General features: G+C 46.2%; 1 protein-coding gene across 1 annotated transcript in view; it reads right to left on the bottom strand.

Moving 5' to 3' along the window:
• RALY (RALY heterogeneous nuclear ribonucleoprotein) overlaps positions 1-19,115 on the bottom strand; it is a 147,603-nt gene extending 128,488 nt beyond the window's left edge. The window contains exon 1 of the mRNA XM_062589531.1: positions 19,052-19,115. The gene's annotated coding sequence lies outside the window, so the exon portion shown is untranslated. The remainder of the gene's footprint in view (positions 1-19,051) is intronic.
• Positions 19,116-24,319: the final 5,204 nt, after the last annotated feature.

Below are 24,319 nucleotides of genomic sequence, written 5' to 3'. Positions count from 1 at the left end.
TGGCAGGCTGTAAAACTCTACATTTGGCTCATGCAGTAAAACACCCTCATGAATTTACTTGTAAGTTTTTACCACGGGCTGTGGAGCAGAGCCAAGGATTCTTGATACACTTGCCTAGCAAGGAGGAAAAAAGGCAGCCAAATGCACTGTTACTTCCCCATACATCCCCTGTTACATCCCTGTACCCATCAATCTGCCCATGGCTGCTGTCAGCCAAATAAGCCCACTTGCTATTCTCACCTTGAACATGATGGACACACAATAGGAATGAGGAGTCCGATCTGTGTAGGATCACAAAGGGACCAACAGGTGGGTAGAGGACAGCACTCTTGGGCAAAAGAGATTAGAAAAGAGTGAATAACAATGATCCTGTGCATTGCCTACACAGCACCTCACACCATGTAGCCCTCCCCACAGAGGTTTCTGGACTGACAGCCTGGAGCAGGGTAAATGCTCATTTGAGGCAAGCTCAGAGGCCACCTGACTGCACTGAGGTTTCTGTTTTTTTTTTTTTTTTTTTTTTTTTTTTTTTTTTTTTTTTTTTTTTTTAAACTAAGCCCCACTCTGGAGCTATTTTGATTTTCCCAGGGAAAGCTTTACAGCAGCTGGGCATACTGCAGACTCAGGAGGAGCAAAGAGCACCCGCAGGGCCAACAGGACAGCAGGGTGACTCAAAGGCAGCCCCTCTTCCATTCCATCCATATCAGGGAGCTGTCTTGAGACAGCTCCCTGATGAGAAACTCCACACTACCGCCATCCTGCTCCACCTGGGGCATCTCCACCAGCATTCCACCAGCAGCTGCTGGTCCTTCCCAGCAGGCCACCTCTGTCTGCCAAGGTGGAAAACCTGATCTGTAGAAAGGATGGTTTTGTTAAGAGCTGTATTCAGAGTGCCTTCATTCTAATGCAGTTCTCTGCAAAATTCACACTATCAACACTCCTTGCTCATAAGGAATCAGGTATCTGATCCACAGCTCTGCACCCTACCCGTGTCCTCTTCCAACATGGCCTGGCAGAAAGCTGATATTGATCACTTTCTAATTAAGCACTAAAATACCTCACACTCCAGCCATAAGGTCAAAGGAAGACTATTCTTTGGAGTGAATGCTCACTGGCTAAGTGCCAGTTTTCATGTGTGCCTGTGGACAGTACCAGGGACTTATATACTTCATCTTCTGTCATCTTCCACCCCGGAGGGAGCAAGCTTCTAAACTGAATTATCACAAAGAAATCAATTCTAGATTAAACCTCTGTGAAATTATAATTGCTTTAATGATCTGCAGGCTGGAATAAAGACAGGGCTCAGGGAAAGCATCATATACTTCTCCTCTTCAATTCATGAAGCTCCTATAGGAATCCGCCTTTGTTCATAAAGAGCATTAGTGTTTTCTAATTATGTATTAATTTAATCTACTATTAATTTTCAATTGTTATTAGGCAGAAACTTCTTTTTTCCCCAATGCAGCTGCAATGTAAGAAGCTGAATTCTGAATAGCTCTATGGTGAGCTGACAAGCAACAGCTTAGTCTTTAAAATGGAAAAAACTCCACCCTTCAATAACTAATTTTGATGAAGACATTCCAATCAAAATATAGAGAGAAACACAAGCCTTTGACTCATCTGAAAATACTATCAGCAGCCTGCTTAGCCTAAAGGCTTAAATCACTTAGGTACAGCATGTCTGCAGAGACTTTCATTAGAATTGACATTTTGACAACTATGAAAAAAGCACAACAACCTGAACTCACAACATCACAGGCAGTTTAAAAATAATTATCAACCACAGAACAAAGACACACAGGGAAATGAAGTTACACTAACCTCTTTCTTCTCTACAGACACTGGTGAATATTGTATTAAAAAAATAATCAAGTCATCTGCCTTGATTAATTGTAACTGCACAAATAGCTCAGGATTTTCTGCATTATACATTAGGAAGAACAGAAGTGACATGACTGCAACCAAAGACAACCTGGCTATGTTCCTGAATGGAACACAGAAGCTTCTGTGGATGTGCATGGATTTAATTCCCAAATTTCACATGCCAGAGATTCTGTTCAAAGAGCTGCTGCCTCTAAGAGTAGACCCTCTTTACTACAGAAAGAGTCCAAGATGACAAGAGGAAGAGGAAGCATCTGAAAAAACACAGCACATTTTCAACATCACTGGTTCTTCCTGCCCTTTTCATTCATGATGGTGGGAGAAGCTTGAGAAGGAAATGAGAATGCTTACTGGACACTGGGCCAATCTGCACTGCCTTGGCAGACTACACTCAAATTTTCCATATACAGCTACAGTCACATCCAAATCTAGTAAACTAATGAGGGACTTTCCAAAGGTTTCAATAGCTTTGAATCAGATAGATCCATACCCTTCCAATGCATTCAAAACAATGAATCAAGCAATTCACAGATCACTGTGAAATAAAGCTCTGGAAAGTGCTTTTGCCTCTACACCACCACACATAAGCCCATCTGAGTGCAGACCAAGAGGCAGCATAATAACAAACAAAGCTCTTGCAAACAGACATGCATGCAAAGCCAGATAGGTTCTTCTGCAGGGCCAGTCCAGCACAGCCCTATCTGGAGCCCTGGTTGCAGGGTTTGGATGCCCACCTTGGCCAACCCTTTCTCTGAGCTCACTTAAACTGTTACTCAGCTTACATCAACCTGTTGTGGTTCAGTGAAGGGACAAAGCTGATTCCCCAAAGGCACAGGGCTCATGGATCATCCCAGAAGTGCAGAATGCTACCTCCCCAAATACGAGGTCCAACTTGCACACAGCAAAGGGGCAATACCTTTGCGCAGGCTTCTAGAAGGAAAAAAGTTTTTTTGGTATGGATAATAAAATGCTGAGGCTACGTCATGAGGTCAGAAAGCTTTTTGTGCAGTGTGATCCAGATCTGTTGACTGTTGCTCTTCTTCCCCCACTGGAGCTCTTTTAGAGTTTGATTCTTCTGTTACGCTATTGTAAATCAAAGAGGCTCTAGTGCAATCACAAGAATTACTCCTGATTCATGCCAGAGAATTAAGTTTAGCTCATCATCTCTAACAGTGTTTTGAGATGAAAAAAGCTACACAGTGAATAAATATTCCTGATAAAATGAAATACTGCTTTTTGTATAACGTACCTGACTCCACGTGTCAACACTGCCTCTGTAGGCAGCCAGAGATCAGCTGGGTTTTGGCCAGCCGGTGACCCTCCTCTGCAAGAGGGTCACAGCCCTTTAAGGAAGAGCCCTGGGCCACCAAGACTGCCTGACACTGGATGTGAACCCAGGGCAAATGAAAAAAAAATGGACATGGCCCAGCAGCGTAGCTGATCACAGACTGTCCCCAACACAGGCAGGTGGCTGGCGACTGCTAAGACTTCGCTCTGAACACTATCAGGTTTGCCCATGCCAGTGATGTACTCCGGCATATAAATAATGCAGACAAATGACAAATAGACAAACTGGCCTGGAGACCACTCTTCTGAAGAGGTATAGTCAGAGCTGCCATGAAGATGAAGAATTTGGGAAGCACTGAAGAAAGACTGAGAATCTTTCAAGACTGTTGAGAGATAACAAAGGCAACTATTCCGGATGTCTCTTACAAAAACATCATTTCTGTGCTGGCCCCCATGGGACAGAATCCCAACCCAGTAGAGGCATGGTGTGGCTCAGGAGGACAGTCCAGGTGCCTAACACCCAAGCAACCACACCTGATGCTGTGGAAATCTCAAAGTCATTCAAGCCGCTTGGCTACAGCGCAAGCTAGGACAAGCATTAGACAACAGGTTCATTGATATGTTTTCTGAAAGAGGAGACAGTTAAAGCTATAAAGCCATCACACAGAGTTACCCATGCTTTTTGTTGGCTCATCTGCCTTATTACCAGCAATGGAACAAGATCAGCTGTGCTGCCAGAGAGCATACAGTGAGCAGTGGTTCAAGCTGGATCAAAGCCATTGTGCACTCCAGCTATCCACACTTCTCCATGCAGCTTCTGTTCAAACACTGTCCTGAAGTGAGAATGGTTCTGCTAACATTAAGCTATGGCCTCATTTTCTAGTATGCTGCTCCTGCACTGCCAGGCAAAGCTCCATGCAAAGAATGGAGAAAGCTTTACATCAGGTCTACAAGCATTTTATTTGCTCTCTTTGCAAACGGGCTTGCTTCTGTCAGTTCAAGTCATTTATTATATCCACATAAGCAACGGTAGGGATCAAAGCACTAGAGGCAGAGCAGGCACCTTGCACACCCAGTACCAGAGGAGCTTTTTCACAAGGTCAGCTGGGAAATTCAACTATTAGACTCCAATCCCATTTGCACAACAACATAGAGTACCAGCATAAGTCATCTATTTTCTCCTGGATAGCATGTAGCTAAACTGAACAGGAAGTAAGGACAAAAGGAATATCCAAAGTATGAAGGGACACTTCATACTGAAGCACAAATACAGGTTGTCCCTACAAAGAACAAGCCTGAATATACTTCTTCCTCTGACACCCCAGCGAAGCTCCCCAGACTACAGTTATGAACCTTCTGAAGTAGCATTTGCCATAATCATTTTCTTACACTGCTTTTTCAAGATCATAGCTATTACTGCTTTACAGTTGGTATAACAGCAAATGATCATGCAGACATCATCAAAATAAAAATTAAGATGCACTCAGAATGGAGAAGCTGTAGGGAACTTCAATTTGGAGCAAGTGCCCCAGAGTTGGCTTTTGAGCCCCACAACGGAACGCAGCTACCCCTTCCCCTCACGCCTAAAAGCTCTTGCCCCAATACTACACCAAGGTCCAGCTCAGCATTTTGAAGAAAACATCACACCCCTCCACAGCAGAAACCTGGAAGTGGTGTGCTAAGTCTCTCCAAATGCACATACGCAATACAGGGTAACCAGCTCCCAGAACTTTCTCTGAGATTAAGGTAATGTTTGTTTATTCTCCACCCTAGTCGAGAAGTCACACATGGAAAGGCTCTGATGGGAGGCAGGGTATAAAACACCAAGTCCCAAAGAAAGTCTCAAAGACAGGGGCTGTAATTTCTCCCAGATTCCTGCACAACCAGCTGAGGTCCCTGCACCAGCTCAGCTATTTTGGACAAGGAGTAGCTGACAAAAATCTCAAAAAAGAGGGGCATGGAGGCACGCAGAATGGATGGTGAGACTGGCATTACCTCCACAGAGCACAGGGGCAGAGTTTTGGCAGATGTTTCGCAGCCCTAAGGCTTTGACGGCCCTTGCTGCTCTGAGATGTCATGCTCAGTTGTTGGGAGAAATTATTCTGATAGCAGTCCTGTGCCTGAGCTATTTCTTTTCAATTACAGGGAGTCAGAGAGCAAATGAATAGGCTGCTTCTCAAGCAGCCTAGCACTAAACTCCAACCCACTCAGTAATTACAAGTATGTTTGATATACAGCTACCTGCCAAGGGTGACGCCACCTTTTGTCTCACAGGTACCACCTTCCTGATGTTGCAGAGTTGGCTGCTTAGAGCAGCAGTGCCAAATCTTTAGGCTGGAAGAGATTCTACAATTACTGAGTTCCTCTGAGTTGGTATCCGCCACCCCAAGGGCGGCTGTGGCTTGTGTGCCACAACAATATTGAAAACCGTAGAAAGATGGGTTTCAACCACTTAGCTGGAGCCAGAGTTTCAAAAGTACCAGAGGCAACCATGAGCACTATAACAGCAAGGACCAGATTTCTTGAAAATGCCAGTACAACAAGAAGCAAATTCTTTCAAACACCTGAGATCTCATACTTTTGTCAATTCAGGCCTTCAAGCCAAAGGCCTTTGTTTGAGAAATCTAACCACCAACATTTGGGAAGAACCGACTTGCTCTCCGAAGCAGATAAAAACGACGAGTCATTTCATGATCGGAAGTCCTGATAAACAAATAAGAGTATGCAAAAATCCATTTTCTTCTCCAAACTTGAGGCTATTACCAGCACTTGAATTCACTCTCAACACATCTCCAATCTAACTCTGAATTCACATAAAAGTAATATAGGCTTTGCTGAGCTGCTGGAAGGCTCCGCTGGGCTCGTTCCCCTTAAGTGTTAACATCATCCAAACTATTCTCAAAGGACACTTATTGCCATAAAAATGTTCAAGGTAACTTGTTTGGACAAAAACAGTCTTTTCAGTTTTCTTGTGTAAATGCAGAACAAGGAACAGCATTCTGCCACCCTCCCTTTTTTTTTTAATTCTCAGGAAGTAAGGATTTTTACACTCTGTGTTTAGCATCAAGTCAGAAGAAAATTGCAAAACACTTCAGCTTCTCTGTTTGCTTTGTAACCAGAATAGCTGAAAGATGCCTGACAGCTCTAGGGACTCAAGTTCTGCGTTTATGCATAAACCAGAGAGACAACAGCATGGCAAGATTTGTACACTGCTCTAATCTCTCTGCCTTCATTTTAAGCTGCCACCACCACTGCTGCCTCTTGGTTCACCTTCTGCCCAAAACAAATTGCACAAGTTTCCCAGTGGGTCTCTTGACTCACCAGCACATTTTCCTTTTAAAGGTCAAAAAAATATGTAGTGACAATAGGGATTTCATTAGTTTCCTCTTAGTTTTACTTGGTCAGCAGGGACTTAGAGATCAGTTGCTCTCAAGATTTTCCCTAACAATACATCTTTCATCCTATTTAGGAATAAGGGAAAGAATAGACCTAGCAAACATCCAGTCTCTTGATTTTCTACTGTGTACAGCATTAGAGCAATTAGCAAGGTGGTCTCTCCAGTAGAAACATCTGTCCTGAGACTTCACCACACGCTCAGTTCACATTTACTCAGGATTCTGGCTGGAACCCTGGTTGTCATGCAGGAGAATAGGAGGTACAGAAGTTTTATTCCAGCTTCCATTAAAATGTCCCCATCACTTTTTCTTTTTTTTTTTTTTTTTTCCTCCTCTCAAAGAAACTTTGAGCAACTCCCTAAAACCCAGAGTTCATTTCCCAGCTGGGGGCCTCCTACAATCCCTAGCCAGTTTCCAAGACCAGCACTCCTAAATCCATAAGCCAAGGCAGTCAAGTCAGCTTGAATTTACTGCTGAAATCACCAGGATCTGCTCATTGCTGAGAGCTCCCAAAATGTAGGCTACTCATCCAGCTGCTTCAGAGTACTGAACTTCACTTCCAAATCTGAGGATGTTAGGAATCTGCTAATGCTTGTAGGTGCTAGTGGTTTGCCAAAGGAAGAGATGATGAATACAGTCCTTTCATTTCAAATGTTTCTTTACAGTCTTGTAGAGCAGAACAGTTTTAACACCTGATGTGTCTTCCACGCTGCATTTTATTGTGTGAAGACATTCATCTATCTCTCTTCATCTGCTCTGATCCTTGTTTGCCACCGCTTCAATTAGGGTTGCTCACAAGGTCATCTCTGCTGAGGAAAAATTCAGGTAGCAAAGGCAGTTCTGACATCTTCAGTCAGTTCTCTCTTCAGTTTTAAAATAAACTCAAGAGTTCTCTATTTATCTCCTGTTTGTCTGGATGTTTAAGGTTCCACTGGGTCACACTTTCAAAGATTTCCTTCTACAAAACTATAAATTTCCTTCTGTGAGAAACAAAACCTTTGCATCACCATGTGACTTTAAGACTCAAGATGAAGCAAAAATTGTAGAACCATTGAAATCAGCTAGATTGGTTATGTCTGCTACTGGATAGACTGAAGTCAAACTACAATGATCAGAAGATCAAGCTCAACTGGGGAAATTTGTAGTAACCATATCTTTCATCCCCACTAATTTTACCTTGCAATATCTGCTACAAAATCGACATATCTAGACCTGCTGTGTCTCCAACAAAGGATACAGGAGACTTTCAACCATATTAAGGAGTGCTAGATCATGTACTTTCATGGAACATGCTTCCAAGGAAGACAGAGTGCTCGTTTTCAACTTATTTTATCCTCCGCCAAAATGAGAAGTCAGGTGGGGAGTGGCGGGGGGGGGGGGGGGTGAGCAAAGGGGGAGAAGAGGGCAAGTGATTTCAATTAAAAAAAATCAGTAGAAACAGGCTCCAAAGATTAGAGAACAGGCTTTTTATTCTGAGCAAAGCAAGAGGCATCTGCTAGAAGCATGGCACAGAAGCATTTAATATTTTGAACCGTAAGGCTAATCTGATATGACACTCCATCAACCCCAGACACACAGCTTAGATAAATCTTTCATCAATAAAGCTCATTGTCACAAACTTGAAGCACATGGTAAAGCTAACATACTTCACCTGGATGCACTTCCCCCTTTAGGGCTCTCCCCCTAAGAACACTCCTTATGAAGTTAGCATGCTAATTTTTTGATTTTCTTTCCCTGGTTGCAAAAAGGAAATGCTGTCAAGTTTAGTCTTCATAAAGAAATGAAGACATATCTGACCTACATAGAGTGCAGAGATGTGAGTAGCCTTACATAGCACTACATAGATTTCTACGCAAAAAAATTAAATACCACCTGGCTTTGCATGAACAAAAGCCAGCTGTAAACAGAATTGCTTCCCCAGGTTTTAGACTGAAACATAGTATCACCAGGTCCCTCTTTTTTTAAAAAACCCACTTTTTCAATGGCTGTTTTTCCTGATCTACAAAAGTACTTAACATGTAACTAGTGTTACCAAGACTGAAAGCATGGGTAAGCAAATCAGCCATGTGGAACGCATATATACACACACCAGGTTACATGCCATGGCATTCCCAGGACAGCTAAGCAGCCTGGCACACCTTTCCTTCTCCCCCTCTAGTCAGGCACAATCCCAGGCATTTTTGTTCTCATGCCCTTCCCCCTCCCCTTTACCAATTTTGCATAAGCAAGCACACATTTCAGTTGTCCTAGGTCCTCTGGGCCTGTAGAGCCCTGAGGCTCTGTTCAAGCCATTTAATCCAGGAGGAGCAAAGTCACCCAGCTGGTGTGGCTGCAGCACACTGCATAACCAGCTGGCCACAGCTGCATGCGGCTTTCAAGTGCTCCAAGACTCAAGACTTTGGGAAGGAATCTGAAGGATCAATGTCTTTCAAACAGGAAGCTGTTACAGTTTTGCATGACTAGACAAAGTCAAAAGAAAAAGCACAGAGCAGTACCTGCTGCATCGCAGGAGATCCAAGCCACCCCCAGCACCCCACTGCAAAGAGCCTTTCCCTTGCCCAAGCTGCAGGCTGCTGCAGCACCTAGAAGTCTCATCTGAAGCATCACTTCATTAGGTGCTGGTTTTACATGGCTGTTCTGTAAGAGAACCCCACAGAGCTTAATCTAAAGAGACAAAGAGTAGAAGAAATAAGCAAAAGCAGTCACGTGAAAGGATTTCCTGGGGCCTGCCAGCCAGACTCAGCTGCAATTGCCATGCTCCTAGCACAGGAGTCTTGCAGCATACCAGCTTCAGAGAAGCAGGCAACATCCCTGCGCCTTACGAAAATGGCTGCTTTGCCATGTGTCAAGCAAAGCATCATGTGCCATGTGTTTCTAACACTGCCACCCTCTCCACAAGGAAACAAGTGGTGACAGTGAAGCCACTGATGATCCCACAGGTGGATCAAACGGACCCATGCACAACATGGAAGACTGGTGTTAGGGTCCCAAAAGACTCTGTGACGACTGCTTTGGTTGCAAGTTAGGTTTTTGCAGGTAGGGTTGAAGCAGGAATGATATGAGAGAGCACTGTAACTAATGACTAATACGATGGACTGGAAGCAAGGGGAATTGGCTTTATTCCCAGCTCTGCTGCCATCCAAGGTCAGGCCAAGTCACATGCCCTCCTACCTTTTTATCTATTTAGAGCATAAACTCTCTGGGGCCACGACTACTTCACTAGGTATATGCACAGATCTTTGATACTATTGTAATCAAGGAAAAGATACCAAAGATCAGCTAGTAAAATCTTCAGATTTTCTGTATGTGTTCAAAAATCATTTTCTCCAGGGAGGGGGGGGAAGAACTAGGACAGTGGTGAGTCTGGACAGTGGAAAGCCTTATCAATTACTGTTTGCTTGAAAAGCCTCAGACAGAAATAAAGCTCAAGGAATAAATAAAAGCAAGCAAGCTAATCAATTTGCACTTATTTTAATCACATGGTCCTCTGTCTGCTTACTAGAGACTCCTCCCATCCACAGCAGAAAAGCCCTGGCGTCAAAATAAAAAGACAGCAAACTTTAGGAGAACCATCCAAACTCTTGCCTTATGACATACATTTAGCTGGAAATGTAAAAGCCAGTCATCAGAAGCAAGAAGCCCCTTGCTCACTGCAGTTGAGGACAAGCACTTCTTCAGCATCAGTCCGTTTCTTATGGAAAAGGACTGCAGTCCAGCACAATCAAGCCCTTGAATTTCCAAAAGCATTTTTGTTTCTAAACACTTTGTAGATCTAAATATTGTTTTCTATCATCACACTTAAGTTTTCCTATTCATATCACTGTCTCATCATTGCAGGCTATGGAGACACCTACTAATGCTCTCCTGCTGCTGCGACGAAGGAAAGAGTAAGAGAGCCTCTACATTTTTATTATGTATTGATGGGTTGTATGTCCACCTGCATTTCACTCCGAGACATAGCAACTTTTCAACCTGAACAGCATGTTAGGGTACAGGGTTCATTCCCCGTTTGGGGATTTCTGGAGAAAATGCTGCACTGGAACACACAATATTTACTCCATACACAAAAGTTGGGCAACGCAGGTGTTCAGATACTCATGAGACTTGGATTAGCTAGAAGTCACCCACATGACTCAGAAGGTAGAAGGCTATGACTTGCTAAGATATGCCCTCCCCAACAAACTACAAAATACATATATCTGTTTATGCCACATAAAGCTATTTCTTATGAGGTCGTGAGCACTGTGCTTTTCCTTCTACAAATGAGTATTTGAACACACACACATCATACACTGAAAGTGCCTGAAACGGGAAGGCAAAACAACTTCTGCAAATTGAAAGGAGGAATCTGCAGAAGGAAATGATAACAGAAGCAACAAATGCAAAGGAAAGCCTGTCTCACAAATATACATGCAGTCCTAAACCAGCCTTCCTCCTCTGCACGGGGGCTCAGTCCACCCTGGTGCTCAGCATCCTTCAGCAGGGCAACCCCCACCATAGTCTAAGAGGTCCAGGAGCTCCTCTCACATGCGTGGGATCCAGGATTTTGAAACATGTGCTACGGGAACAAATACAAGCAGGCATTTAAATACCGACGTCTGTAATACATTCCCTTCCAGCTGAACTCAGCAAGAGGTCAGGTATGAACTGATATCACTTATGTGCCAGGAAAAAAAAATCTGCATATGTAAGCTAGGCATCAGAAGCACGCTACATAATGATTTATTAAGTTGTACTTTCAGTTTAAGTGCAGCTTCCACACTTTTCTACACTGAAATAGCCACGACTGTTGTCTCCTACCTATCTTATATAGGAACAACGTCTTGCCACCATGGGGCATTCTCTCCCAGCCCAGGCCCACCACACAAGTCTCAGTGCTCAAAAAGGGAAAGGAAGGCAGAGATATTAAAAGCTTTTTCATTTTATTATGAAATTAAACTGTACTACCAGCGCTGGCCATCAGTTCATTGCTGCACCCCGCAGGCTACACAGCATTGCATAGTGGAGCCCTGTGCCTGCTTGCCAGACGTGAGTAGCGAGGAACGGAAGAGTCTCACTGCTGCAGTAAGAACAGAGCAAGCGGTTTGTAGATGGGACCCAGCTCACTGAATGAAGCACTCTTAGCTTTGGCTTTGAAATTAAGTAGCATGCTGGGCTTCCCCCCATCCCCCTCTTTTTTCATTTTCCCAAACCCCTGCTGCTTTTCAGACTCATAGGTTCAAAGTGGCCTGGCTGTACTAAAAGGCTAATTCAAGAGGATCTGGACTTGCACCTATGTGCAAAGACATTCTGAGTTAAACTTTGGCTGGAAGAGCTCTATTCTCTTTAAGTACATATACAGCCTGTTCATTTTGAGGAAAGATGTAATTTAAGATACATTTTGCAATGTTTGCCAACAGAACAAAGATGAAAGACTATGAGCGATGATCAATGTTTAGCCCATCTTCAAAGTGATTTGCTGAGCTGCTGAAAATAAACAAGCAATCATGGCCTGTTGACAGAGAAATTGCTTTTTTTCCCTAAGCAAACAAAATGCTGCTTAATAGCTCAGTTCAAAGAGGTAGAGTCCTCTCCCCTTGTAATACAAGTAGAGCAAGAGACTAAATTTAATTTCTTCCTCACAACAACTTTGATTAAAATCACCTAAGCCCTTCCTGACTGTCTTCTGCCATGAGGTGTGGTGCTGCTCACAGGACATATTAGCCAACTCTAGGTTATTAATGTGCCATCCCTGAAAATGCTGCCTATACCACAGTAAAATGGCTGGGGAGCCCATCTGCAGGAAAGTACTCCATTCCTAATCAAGAGCAAAAATCAAAGCTCACTACTGATGTTTATCTGCGGCAGCAGCCATTCCCCGTGTGCTTATGAAGCTGTTCAACAGCATTAGATTCACTGGGCACCCTTGCAGTAGAATCTACCATCTAATGCTTCTCTTCACCACCTCCTGTGCCTCTTGGGTGTAGAGATAGCTTCTGGATATAAAGGATACTGGCTCTATGAGATTAGCTCTACCAGAAGCTTTTTCAGTAGTTTTCAGGACCAGTTCTATGATTTAGGTCCCCATTCTTGCTTCTACATCTGCACAGAAATACACTGTCTACAGCTATAAGGGTAGGTCTGTCCTTGAGAGGTGTACCAGGAGCGAGGGGGGAAGTGCGATCTGAACCTTTCACGCCCATTCACAGATGGGGCAGTACGTGCACAAGGTAAAGTTTTAACAGCCTGTCAAAACAAGTAAGGCCGACTGAGTAGCTCATGAGATTCTAAGTATTAGCAGCAAGAGCTAACGATGAAGCTCTTGAAGATGAATTAAGAGAGTTTCTGCAGTGATCATAGCACCCAAACTTCTAAAAGAGGCATAGCAACAGTATTTCTTCTGCAATGTGTATGCTGCTGCAGAACCAACAGTCATAATCAAATACCCCTATTCAAGCAGAGGCAGCTTCAAGGATAGAAGCTAGCAGCTGTTGAACCCCAAACCACTACAACACTGTCCTTCCAGCAGTGCACATCCAGGCTATGCAGCACCATCAGCTCTGCAACGTCATGTTCAAAAGGACCCACAGTGTTTTCCAAATTTACTAAGTTAAAAAAAGAAAAAAAAAGAAAAAAGTTATGTTGGAGACCAAAGGGAGCGTTACTCCTTGGTGAAACTACCCATAAGCTGAGCTCCTGTCATCTGCAATCTCTTATGTGGGGGGGCTATATCTTAAACTAGGAGTCACCTTGAAGTTCTTGCTTATCTCAGTTGCATCCTAGACTTGCCAGTAGAGGCCAGGTGAATGAGGGGGAACAGATGGTAACATGAACACTGACAGCACTAGCTGCCAATTGACCGTCATATGATATCCATGGAATCAACTGCTATAACGTAGTCCCATACGGTTGAGGTCCAAACCTCTTTGCTGGAGTATAAGATTATATTTACTTTGCAAAGTCATTAAGCTTCATCTGCAAGTTAAGTTCTACCAGACCTCTCAACTCCAAGTCAAAGTATCTGTTCCTTCTGGAGGAAAAAAAAATGACAGAACTGGTATTTCTTATGTCTTCATAAAGATAGCATTTTTCTGACAAATGTTCAAAACCACTTTCCAGAAGGTTTTGCTAGAGACAGATAGAAAGCATGAGATTTAGACAGTCTGATAAAAGACATCATTAGCCCAGGTGAGGATCATCAGCAACCACTTCTGCCCTCCACCTTGTGTCCTTTGACAGTATAGTCCTGAATTCAGGAACTAAAACAAATAATAGGGTTGATCTATTCCTAGTTTCCAAAACAGGTGGCCATTGCCATCATTTTCATATAAGCTCAGTATCTTCTCTGGCAGAAATCGCCACTCTTACTTCCACATTTAAATACTTTCACTAGAAGGTAGACCCCCGTATGGAAGGACATTCTTTTTTTTAAGGACAGCACAGCAAAAGAGTCACTTAGCTCAATCTCTTGGGGTGTCAAGATCTAAACTGGCTCAGTTATTGCTCTTGCTAGCACATTTAACCCATGCATTCTTTCCTCTGCTTGTAGCAGCAATCAGAAAAGGAGTTCACATTCATTTCTACTGTGCCTATGTTGGTACAATATAAGCTGCTTGCAAAAGCATCAGATAACAGAGCTGTGCCACTCTTTAGCTTCTGCTCTTCAGCACCATCACACACCACGTCCAGGTGATTCAGCCAACTTCACCAGGGAATTGCTGCATTCTTGGCAGACATAGCGCAGAGGTGCCCATGCCATTTACCTCATTCCCATTTCCAAAAAAACAAGCTGGCCCCGTTTTCCATTTCAAAAACAGAGATATTGAACAAAGAAGGTCAGCTGCACAACACTGCTGGTGAGGTCTTGAGATGGATACATTAGGCGCAGGAAATACTCTGCTGCCAGCACAGCATGGCTTTCAAAACAGGAGTCTGGCATCATAGCTCTCAGCTCCGACATCGGGGTAAAAGCAGAGTCTCACAGCTCCTTACTCCAGCAGGTGCTCTCCCTGCAAAGGCAAGCCCACATCTTGCTTCAGGAGCTTCTCCTTGGCAGACCTGTTTCACATCAGTACTTGGTTTCAAGATACACTAAAAGTTTGGTTTTTTTAAAAAAATTGATTGTTATGTACTCAGAGCAACAGATGTGGGACCCACCCTCATCCCTGAAAACAGCAGAAAGCAGCTCATCAGCTTTTCCACTGCCAAACCTTTTCATGTTGCAGGGCGCAAGTGACATCAGTGGGCAGAGCAAACAGGGTTGTTTGTGTTCAACGGCGATACAAGAGCCAAAAAGATGACTTGCCTTATTATAGCCTTTCCCTGGATATCCAGAATGAAGTCCAACCCCACAGAAAAGCAGTTGTCCCAGAGCACAAGGTTAATTTCTGAGTTACCTCCCTCCCAAGTGATGAGTGATGTAGTTTTGGAAGCAGCTAATAATGCTTTAACACTGCTAGCAAAGTGAACACACCAGGTAATTTTATTAAGACAATAATTTTTTCTTTTTTTTTTTTTTTTAACAAAGGCATTGCCAATACTTTCAGTATTTCACTTTCTTAAGCAACCTCATTAAGCACTTTCAAAATTATAGATCAGGTGATGTACTGTTCCACATTCGTGCTTGAGCATGGTCTGCTACATCCTCCACATTCCCCAATGGCTCAGGAATGGGGCTTCACAGAAGTAGCTTCTGCTGTTCACTCACAGCCTGGCAACAAGGGGATACCAATTTTGATTGCTTTAAGCTGCAAGAAACACTAGAAGTCACAAAAAGAAAGGCTTAAGATTTGCTACTAGCATGCAGACTTACTGCTTCCATATAAATTAAGGACTTCCCAGAACATGCACAGAAATGTAGTCTTTGCCAATTCCTACAAGCCTCAAGAATACCAGCATCTTCCCTGCAAAGCTAGACCCTCACATGCAGGTGTTAATTCTCCAGAGCAGCACTTTGGAGTCAGTCTCTGCACCAGTGTCACCTCAGTCCTGCCTTTTGTAAAGCATATATATATTAATTTTACATCGCAGATGCAGCTAGCAGAAATCTGGCCTTCTAATTAAATATATACTTTCAAGTGGGAAGCACTAGATACTATTACTCTTAAACTAGGGCTGGTGGTGGGAAAAAAAAAAAAAAAAAAAAAAGAGATACAGTTCACACTACTCCAAGGAAAGCAGCAGCATTCTTGTGCACAACAGCAAAATCAACTTAATCACAAATGACAATTTCTGAAAGCCTTTGCTTTGGATATATCCCTGGCATTTTTCTAGGCCAGCTTGAAAACAAAAGCTTTGTCTTCTTAAAATGCAGTTGCCTGAGGCACTTCTAAAAAGTGACATAACTCAGGTCTGAAAAACGCCTACCGGGTTTCAGATTCTCCTAAGAGCCTCTCTGTGCTATTCAGGTTGATTCAGATTACCCACGTCAGCATGAATGCTACACATTTAGCTTCCACTATGAAAACAGGTAGAAAAAGTATATTCAGGATTATTTAAGTGACATGATAAAGCTTTACAGTTGTATGAGAAGAGCTGGTTATTGATCTGAACAATTCCTCCCTTCTCTCCAGTAGGTCTGTGAATTTATAAACAATCTCTGATGATCGTTTATTCTGAAGTTAGCTCTGTTCAGCTCATTATTTCATGTTTTCTTCTAGCATGTATTTCTTACTAGATGTTTTCAACTCTTCCATAATAAATCCAGAACTAGGAAAATAATAAGCAACTTGCAAGGAATCAAATCTTGGGCTCAAGTCTTGATTTTAATACTTCTTCTCCCCCTCCACTAACACTCTTCACTTTTATAGTTCTGAAATAAATTTCTTTGTGTTTCTTCAACTACAGGAACATAACCCTGTGCCACACAGCAGAACAGATTAATGGGAAGAGGGGAAGAAAGGAAAAGCTACTGTTCTCCAAGAAAAACACAGCTATTTCTAATACATATAAACTAACATCTTGGATAATTCTACAGTACCTTTAGCATAGCAAAAATGTTTATATCCAGAGGCCATTTTCTTTGAGTAGATGCAAGTTTACTTCTAGATTTGAAAACTCCAGATGCAGCCATCAATAAAGAACATAAATCAGAAGAAGTTCTGTCACTCTTATTGAATAATTTGGCACAAAGGTAGCTGAAAGCTCTCCTGGTGCTGAGGAATGAGTTAGACTCTTATTTTTCAGAAGGACCACAGCCCATCACTTACTCCAGATAAACTGCTCTCTGTCAAGAGCTCTAATCCTCTCTTTACAATCCTTAAATAAAACATTCTCCAAAACCTCACCACCTATTATCTGCTTTTTCTAAGGAAAGTGGTTCTTAAGAGACCCACCTTCTCTGCTTTGGCATTGCCCTGAAATCCATCTACAACATTATCTCGACAGAACTAAAACACAGGCAATCCTTCACTGGCATAGCACGGCGAACTAAATGAGCATCAGTCTTAACATATGCACCTCATGAAGAAAGGTATCGCACGCAGCCAAGCTTAATGCTGCTTGCTGAAAACAGGAGTCGTTAAAAAAAAAAGTCACGGGTTTATTGCTCACATCCTTGGAAAAGTTGTTACCAAGTACATAGGCTATAAAAGATCCTACAGAGCTGTACCGCTGTGGCTCGGCCCAAGATTTTACTTGCAGCACCAGCTCCTTACCTGCCTTCCCACCCTGATCACTCATGAAAACAAGAACAACATGGTCCTTCAATTTACATAAGGCAAACACAGGCTCCAGGTCGCCCAGGAGCTCAGCTGGCTTCGGTTAGAAGACAGGAAACTTCTTCCCTCCCCTCTCCCTTAGGGGAAAATAGAGGGAGAAGCCTGAATCGGAATAAAATGCAGAATAAAAGACTGGACAAAACGCAAGCGAAAGCACCACTAGGAGGTGGGGGGAAAAAAAGTGCATTTGACCACCAGTCAAAGCACTTGGAGAAGAGAGGAGGCTTCCTCCTCGCAGCAGAGCATAATCCCGAGGTCCTGCGACGCCACCCAAACCCTCCACCCCAGCACCGTCCCTCTGAGACGACAGCCAGCCTCAGCCAAGGCCAAAGAAAACAGCCTCAGCCTGAAGGCTGAAGTCCACAGCAAACACCAGTCCAAACATTTGCACTGTCCTTGCCAGTTCAGGAGAAGCTGCCACTAACAACGGACATACGCTACCTGCACCAGCTTCCTCGCCAGCCGGGGAAACACTGGCATCAGCTGTTTATCAGCTTACAGTATCTATCTGCGGGAGGGAGACAACAATAACTCCTTGCCTCAGAAGGAAGCTAAATTCAATCCCGAAGCTATTGACTTCTGTCTCGGTTGAAACCCCAGCAGGGGAGCTACCAACAACGGAGCGGCTCCCGGGACGTGGGAAGAGCCCGCAGCCTTCCGAGCTGCACAGCTGAGCCAGCTAACGCCTTCCCAATAACAAAAAAACAAAAAAAACAAAAAAAAAAATCCCCGGAGAATTAGAGGCACAGACAGGAAAAGAGAGATGCACACTCCTACTGTTTGCCACACAGGTGAATTACATCCTGAATCTTTTTGGTTCTCTAATCATGAAAGACATTAGCCACTGGACCACCCTTGTGAGCTGAGCACTCAGCTAGGCTGAGGCTCAAAGGATAACCAAAGCCGGCTGGACAGCAACCTGGAGGGGAGGGGAAAAAAGAAAAGAAAAAGAAAAGAAAAGAAAAAAGAAAAAAAAAAAAAAAAAAAAAGGAGTTTCATACCTCGTCTCAAATCCTCACAGAAATCACCAGCCCAAAGGCGCTAGTGGCTGACAACACCCCTAAGCGCTGCATGACCTTTTAAAAGGCCCCGGGGCTCGACAGGAGAAGGCTGCGTTTCGAGGCCCCTCTGCCGCCCAGACGCCGCGGGGGCTCGCACCGGGCTCCCGCAGCCTGCCTACCCAGCGCGAAGCCTCTGCCGCGGCTTCCCGCGACCACCTCGGACCGGCAGCGGCGGCAAGTCCCCGGCGGGCGCTTCGGGCACTCTGCAGGCTCCCTGCTCGCGGCCCCGCGCAGCCCGGCACCCCGCGCAGCCCGGCACCCCGCGCAGCCCGGCACCCCGCGCAGCCCGGCACCCCGCGCAGCCCGGCACCCCGCGCAGCCCGGCACCCCGCGCAGCCCGGCACCCCGCGCAGCCCGGCACCCCGCGCAGCCCGGCACCCCGCGCAGCCCGGCACCCCGCGCAGCCCGGCACCCCGCGCAGCCCGGCACCCCGCGCAGCCCCGATTTCAGGTGTTTTTAACCGGGAAAGTTTTTCTCTCTCCCCCGCTCCTCCCTCCCGCCTCCTCTCGGCGCTGAACAAGTGGAAAACACCCGAGCGGAGAAAAACTCACGTGCAGAATAAATGAGGAAAGGCAAAAATTAAAATAAATAAAATAAAGCCGCGAGCGGCGGGGAGAGCAGCTCCACGAAAAGCCGCACCGAGCCCGCGGGCGGCAGCGCGGCCGCCCACGGCGACGCCCGGACGGCGCGCTCGGCTCGCGGGCGGGGGCCGGGGCGCGGCGGTACTCACCGAGCCGCGGCGCGGCGGAGAGGAGGGGCGAGCGCCGGGAGCGGAGCGGAGCGGAGCGGCCGCCCGCCAGCCCCGCCCGCCCTCGCCTCTCGGGAGCCGCGGGCGCAGTGGCGCGCGCGCCGCGCCGCCGCCCCGACGCCTTCCCGCCGACCGTACCACGGCGGCGCGGCGGGGGGGGGGGGGGGCAGCGCCGCCGCCCGCGTCCTCCGCGCCCCCCCGCGCCGCCGCCGCCTCCCCCCGCTGCTCCGCGGTCTCCGCGGTGGGAAAGTCCAGCGCGGGCGGGGGGGGGCGAGGTGAGCGTGTCCGGGAGCGGGCGGCCGAGTCCCGCTAGGGGGGTCTGATCCTGCCCGACCGTGTCCTGCGTGCAAGGTCTGATCCCTGCCCGATTGTGTCCCGCGTAGGAGGGGGGGTCTGATCCCTGCATGACTGTATCCCGCGTGGGGGGTCTGATCCTGCCCGACCGTGTCCTGCGTGCAAGGTCTGATCCCTGCCCGACTGTCCTGCGTGGGGAGTCTGATCCCTGCCCGACTGTGTCCCGCGTGGGAGGGGGGTCCTGATCCCTGCCCGACTGTCCTGCGTGGGGAGTCTGATCCCTGCACGACTGTGTCCTGCGTGGGGGGGTCTGATCCTGCCGGGTCGTGTCCTGAGTGTGAGGTCTGATCCCTGCACGAGTGTCCTGCGTGGGGGGGGTCTGATCCCTGCATGACCGTGTCACATGTCGGGGGTCTGAGCCTGCCCGACTGTGTTCCAGGTGGGGTCTGATCCCTGCCGAGCCATGTCCTGCGTGGCAGGGTCTGATCCCGTCTGACCATGTCCCAGTTGGGGGAGGTCTGATCCCTGCATGATCATGTCCTGTGTGGGGAGTCTGATCCCTGCACGAGAGGTCTGATCCCTGCAGAGTCGTTTCCTGCATGGGGGGTCTGATCCCTGCCAGCGGCCGTGTCCTGAGTGGGGGGTCTCTCCTCAGTCCCTGCCAGGCCGCATCCCAGGCACGGCGTTTCCCACTTCAGGGGGTTATCTACCCCGCCGATCCCTTCCCAGCAGATGGGGAAGGAGGAGAAGGGAGAGATGTTACAGCCGGTAGCATCCACTGTTTGATGTTTAAGGGCTCTGCAGGGCCCAGGCAAACTCTGGGAGACAGAAAACTCACATCACATCCCGTCGGTGGGCTGGAGCCCCTGGCCTGGCCAGGGGCTGGGGTGATGCTGTCCCTGCACCGTGGCACGTGGCCTGCTTCTCCAGACACCACCGTGGCAATCTTCTGCCTTCCAGCTGGAGCTGCGAACAAACACACAAGTGCAGATAAAATTCACCAATTCTCTAAGTGCCACTTGCTCTTCTTCTGAACCAGATTCATTTGATTGTAACCCAGTTTATCTCCCCAGATTGCATTTGGGGCTGTGCTGAACAGGAGGGTGCCCCGATGAGCTAGGGCCCAAAGCAGGTGATCCACCTGTTGGATTAGCATGCCACGATCCACAGCTGAAACGCCAGCTCTGCAGCTCTTCCTAAAGTGCTGCCGTAAGTGACCTGCTCTCAGCTTGGCTTCTTTATTCTGTCTTTGATTACTTCTGACGCTCACAACAAGGATGAAGAATTATTTCTCATAGGATTCAGAAGCTTTCTTAGCATGACTAACGCCAAGCGTTTGATCGCTGAGTGTAAGAGTGGAAGGTCCACACTAGGTGCCTTGATGGCAAACGAACATAAACATTGAGAGAAGCATAATAACAACATAGGCAGCCCCGCACGTGTCTCAAGTCACAAGCTATATCCACCTTCCATAGACTCATGCATGATGTGGTCCTAACTCCTGTGAGAAGCTTGTTCAGGTCCCCGGGGTATTTAGCACAAATAATTTCAGGCAACAGCTGTCTGCAGCAGTATTTAAGTGCAAGAGCACACCTGCAGTAGTGATGCCTTGCATTTGTGCTTACCGCAACCCTTTGGGATGTTCCAGTTCAAACATTTCTGGGGTACCTCCAAAGTACAGATGAGTAAGTGGTAGGGTTGTTCAACAGGAGACGCCTTAAAGAGAACTCCCTTGCTAACATCAAGACTCGACTGTCTGCAGGCTGGAGACAAAATCTCCACTAGCCCCGACATGACAAATGAACTATAGTTTCAGCTTCATTTTTCCTGGGCAGCTCTCATATCTCTTCAAGCTTCCATTATTCATCTGCAGAGTGGGCTTCCCCAAAAGGCTTGAAAAAAACCCCATCAGTGTCCCAGCAGAATACATTAACTTTCAGCTGAAATCAAAATACCCCAGTCTGTCACGGGACGTTGTGTTCCCTCTCTCCTCAGTAAACAGACTCTCTCCTTCTTGGGTTGCAATGTCCGTAATAAATCACCGCCTCCGGGTGAGGGGAGAAAGTGAATCCCTACAGTCCTATATTCAGAGAATCAAAGTGCATGTCTTGGGAAAGCTAATTTCCTTCCAGAAGGGGGACCATGGGGCACTGCATGACAGTATCCATGGAGCTGTGCAGTGGCATTTCAGAATAATTTAGCAATAATTTTCCAAGGTTGGGGCATTCTGCTTTTTGACCAAAATTCTACACCCGCTAGGAAAAAAAAAAAAAAAAAAAAAAAAAAAAACCACACACACACACACAACTAACATCTGTAAAGTTCTGCAATAAACAGATGATTTTCACATTACTCCAGAATTAAGTTTTCATCAAAAACAGCTTTACCTGATTTTCTTTGTAGTCCTATTTATTACTGCTTAACAATCACTTTAAAGTCTATGGGTGGGAAGCACTACAAAAGGATCTTTCATTATTCATTAAGGACAAATGATGCAGGGGTTTTGGAAGGGAATAGAAAATACACATAGTTTTCTGCACCTAAAACAATTATTCCTTATTAATAACCCTGCAGTAAGGTGCCCGTCTGAGAGATGCAGTTTGGATGCTTTTGAAGTTAAGTCTCTTGATCACTCACACACACACAAAAATGTTATCCTTCCTCTATGACAGGCCCAAGCAGAGATCCTGGGAATTTTTTTTTTCCATTTTTCTTTTTTAAAAAAGATTTAGTTGCTTGCTTTTTAGAGGTATCCCCCCTGTGGGACAGAGAAGTAACACTGCAGTTGTCATGGAAATTGGGACCCATCAAAGAACAAAAAAACTACATGGCTACTGCCACAGAGCAAACCTGCAGCAGGTTTGAGTAGAAGGTCAAAGATCCACCAAAAACCCAGCGAGTTTTGGTGGGAAGGGAGCCTGGAGGTCTCATCCAGCCTCGTGCTCCAAGTAAGGTTGACATCGAGTTCAGACCAGGTTGCTCAGGCCTTGCCGCAAAACCCCACAGTGTCTCTGAGCCTCATGCCAACCATATTGCTCCTGTTTAGCACCGCATCTCTTGTCCCGGGAGAGTCACAAGTGCCCATGTTGCTTCAGATGCTGCTGATGCAGGCTGAGGAGAGGGGAACGAGCACTGCCCTCCACCCTCGGCCTCACTCCTGTTCATACCGCTCAGTCTACTGTCGCTGCTCTTGAGCCCAACCATCCAACTAACCATCAGTCTGGCAGCCAGCCGCTTTTTCACTGCTCTGGGCCACCCCTCCAGACTGCAATGTCCCAGTCAGGATGCCAGGATGCTGGGGGAGACCATGGCAAAATGTTCTGAAGGACTAGTGTAAAGTACTTCTGCTGTCATCACACTGATTTGGGAGGCCTCCAGGCATGGCACAGCTCCTCGGCATGTGCCTTGGGGTGGGATCTGTCCCTGCAGCCCTAAGAAGTGTCCTTGGGAGCACAGCTGGTGGAATTTGACTGGGCCCTGGAGGACGTCAGCATGGGGCCACCATGGGTATCTGCAGTGTCCTGATTACTGCCACCGTAGGCCAGAAAAGGAGGTGCCAGGGGGGAGCCAAGCAGCCTCAGTGTGCCAGGGGAGCCAGCATGAGGTCTGATTGCAGGCAGCACTCACAAGGAGCAGAGTCTCTCCACGCCTCCAGCTTCCCACACCTGAGCACGGCCTCCTCGGTGGACCCCTGGGTCCCTCCTCTTCCTGCCACCCCCTGCCTTTGGCCGCCTGCTTGGAAAACAGGGGCAAGTCCTGAGAAACTGAGACAGGGACACTGGAGAGGTGGGTGCTTCAGGCTGCTGAAATGGCCTGGAGAAAACAAGGCCTCCTGTGGCACCTTCCTGGACTCCCCATTTGATAGTGGTGCCCTATTAAGGAGATGACAGTTGCCTGTTATCAGCAGGGTCGTTTTTGCCGGACACTGAATGTGCAGCTATGAACCCTTCAAACATTTAACCCTCTCACCCCTCTCTCCCCACAGCTCTGCTTTCAATTTTCTACATTTGATGTCTTTGTGCTGGGAGATGGAGAAATGCTGGTGGTTTTCTTTCTTTCCCTTTCTTCTCACTTTTTAATGATTTTTTGATTTTATTCCACATACATAGAAAGAATAACAATGAAGCAGCAGTGTCAACACAGAAGGCATTTTCTCCAAAGTCACACCGTGGCAAATCTGCAGCAACGATAATAGATTTTATAAATCCCGCTAAAGAGAATTGTTACTGTGTGCGTGCGTGTGGGGTCCATCTCAAAGGCTCTGAAGTTATTTGTGCCTTCCTCACCTGTCATAAGCAGCTTTTTAGAGAATGGGTAAAAATGATCCTTCTGCAAAAGGGGATTTTTAATAAAAAAGGAACAAAAACATATAGGTGCTTTATGATGCTTAAAGTAAAAAGGTTGCCTAGAAAAGTAGCTCTTTCCTGCTTGCTTTAGGAAATGTCAGGATGCTTGTGGTGGCCAGGGACCAGAGCTGGAGAGCGCAGTACTGAGCGTACATCAGACCTTGTCTACACTTGCAGTCCTGGTGGACTCGGGTGCCACAGCATCTGCCTTAGCAGTGGGGATGTTTCCAAGTAGGAACAAGGTTTTCTTTTTATTTTATTTTTCCAGGAGGTGTTAACACCAATTTATGAGCTCAGTGGGGTGACAGAGAAAGATGAACTGCACTGACCTCAGAATTTATCTTTGCCAGCTTTCTTTTTCCTCCCCGTCTCCAAGTCACTCTAAAAGCACGAAAAGAATGACAGAGAGAGGTATCTGGAGTTCATCCACACTTTCATCATCAACTTTACATTAAAAGAGAAAACTCAGTGAAGCCAATCTCAAAAAGCAGATGCCTCTTGGATGACCCTGCTCCATGCATACTACTGCCCTCCTGGGGCAGGGGGTGCATGTTGTGTGTCAGGCCCCTGCATACGGCTGCTGCAATGAGTGCAGCAACACCTGCACAGC

This window comes from Rhea pennata, chromosome 16 (assembly GCF_028389875.1).
Source record: "Rhea pennata isolate bPtePen1 chromosome 16, bPtePen1.pri, whole genome shotgun sequence".
NCBI lineage: Eukaryota > Metazoa > Chordata > Aves > Rheiformes > Rheidae > Rhea > Rhea pennata.
The sequence above is the reverse complement of the archived record's forward strand: the minus strand, read 5'-3'. Positions and strand labels throughout refer to the sequence as shown.